The sequence below is a fragment of the Myotis brandtii genome, unplaced genomic scaffold, assembly GCF_000412655.1.
Source record: "Myotis brandtii unplaced genomic scaffold, ASM41265v1 scaffold244, whole genome shotgun sequence".
In the NCBI taxonomy this organism is placed as follows: Eukaryota; Metazoa; Chordata; class Mammalia; order Chiroptera; family Vespertilionidae; genus Myotis; species Myotis brandtii.
In genome coordinates, this window is record NW_005359225.1 from 3,493,538 (window position 1) to 3,495,997 (window position 2,460).

At 42.7% G+C, this 2,460-nt stretch overlaps 1 protein-coding gene across 3 annotated transcripts in view; it reads left to right on the forward strand.

Moving 5' to 3' along the window:
- Window positions 1-2,460, forward strand: part of RAB6A (RAB6A, member RAS oncogene family) — a 49,621-nt gene that overhangs the window by 483 nt on the left and 46,678 nt on the right. The gene's annotated exons all lie outside the window — the stretch shown is intronic.

The window sequence follows — 2,460 nt, forward strand, 5'->3', positions numbered from 1 at the left end:
CACCGACCCCTCGGAGCCACCGGTGCCTTTTCGCTTCGACCCGTCAGTCGGATTTTGACCCTTTCGTCCCCGGCTCCGGCGTCTCCTTTCCCCGCAGCCCGGCCTCCTTCCGTCGGTCCCCCTCCCCAGCCCCCTTCCCACTCCGCCCAGCCCCAGCCTCTTGTCCTTCCCTTTCTTCCCTCGGTCTCCGTCGTCTCACCCACCCAGCCCCCTTCCTGGAGCCCCACCCTTATTCCTTGCTCGTGTCCCAGCGCCTGGGCTCGGTGAGGCCCACCCTGGCGAGGCCCATTCCCGGGAACCGGGAACCAGCCCCCTGCAGCCTTGGGCCAGGCGAGTGGGATCTGGGCGTTGTTTTCCCCAGAGGCTGGGCCCTGAGAAGTGCGGATCTAATGGAAGTGGGGGTCGAATAAAATTCTTGGATAGTTTTCACCTGGGTGGGGAATTCGTCTGGGTTATAGAGGAGAGGTATCTGAATTGGAGGCGACTGGATGGAGTAGTGGGAGGTGTGTGTGTGGGGGGGGGGGGGGGGGGGGGGGGGTGGCGGCAGCAGTGGCGATTTTTGCCCCTTGGGTTAGGCTGTGGCTTGTTGGAAAACCTCCTTTTCTTCTCTTGACTTTCATTCCTGACAGTTCTTTTGACAGTGTTGGTGCTTTCCCGACCTCTGCCAGATGCTATGTCATGATCGTTTTGCTTGGAATTTTTCACATCTCACCTCTCCTTTTTCTCGTTTCTCTATGAAGCGGTGTCTGATTGTCCTCACGGGGGTGCAAACAGGAATTACTGGGGAAACTGTTAGTTATCCCATTTCTTCTTGAGTATTTTCCAATCATATATTTACAATTCCTGCGAGAGAAGGTTTGAGAATAACGAACATCTTTGTTTGGAGGATTTCCCTTGGGGTTAGAGAGTGTTGGAGTAGGGATTGATTCATCTTGTTAGTTTTCTAAATTAGATTTAATATGTAATATCTCTTCAGCTAAATGACTCTTTTATGCTTAATATTCCAGAGTATCTGATAAGTGAAATTGTTATCTCATTTACCTGGTCAGGCTTCTGCTGTCGCTGTAGTTTGTGTTAGATACAGGATCCTAATATTGTGATGGTTGTGTCTAAAATTACTTCCTGTGGTAATTCCAATTTTATGCTGTATTATGCAAACTTGATACTTGGCAGTTTAGAGATTATAATCCATTGTTTTTCTCACACTTTTCATGGTCATCTTTAGAATTCACTCATTGAGAGATTAGTTTCTCCCAACTCTTCAAACATTGAGTTACCCTCTATTTTAAAGAAAGGTTAGGTTATAGAAAACATTTGTTATCTTTTGGTTGGAAAGAAGATAACTGATACAAGTTCAGAACTTGAATTATGTATACTAACACTAACTAGGTTAGTATTAGTTGCAAAATTGCTTCCAGTTGGATCTGAGAAATTATTTTTCTCCTTTTCAACATAATATTTTCCCTCCCCCTCTTACCAAGGAAAAATGTAGCCTTCTCTTTGCTTATGACTTTTCCTGAAGTAAGTATAATCTTGTTTCTTTTCTTTTTATTGATTGATTGATTTTAGAGGGAGGGGAAAGGAGGGATGATGGTGACAGGGAGGGAGACTGACACAGATAGAGACAGAGAGACATTGATTTCTTGTTCCACTTATTTATGCATTCTTTGGTTGATTCTTGTTTTTGCCCTGACCAGGAATTGAACCTACAACCTTGGTATATTGGATGATGCTCTAACCAACTGAACTACCCAGCCAGGGCCAGAACAGTTTTATATTTATAGAAAAATTGAAAAGATCATGCAAAGGGTTTCCATATAGCCCCACCCAGTTTTCAGTATTATTAATATTTTACATTAGTATGGCACATTTGTTACAATTAATAAACTAATAATACATTATTAACTAAAGTCCATAGTTTATTCAGATTTCCTTAGTTTTTGTCTTTTTTTTTGTTTCAGCATTAATTTCTGGATAACATATTTAGTTGTCCTATCTTCTTAAGCTCCTCTTAGAATATTTCTTAGGATTGTTTATATGCTTTTTATTTTTAACTCTATGTAACTGTGAGGTTAATATCTTTTGAGGTTACTATATTTCTAAGTAATGCCATCCAATAGCTTTGACAATGACAGATTGATCTTTGTTTTTATGGGCAATGTCTGTAATTTTTGTACATTAGCAAAGATCTGTAGAATCCATGTCATCTTGATGTAACTCTTCATGAATTATTTATCTTTAGGTTTTAGAATTACACAATTCAGCTTTCAGAGACTAATCTGTGGTAAAGCCTGTTCGTTTCCTTAATAGCATTTACCACATTTATAATTCTTACTAGTGGCCTGGTGCATGAAATTCGTGTGTGGGGGGGGTGTCCCTCAGCCCAGCCTGCACCCTCTCCAATCTGGGACCCCTTGGGGGATGTCCGACTGCCGATTTAGGCCCGGTCCTGTGGGATCG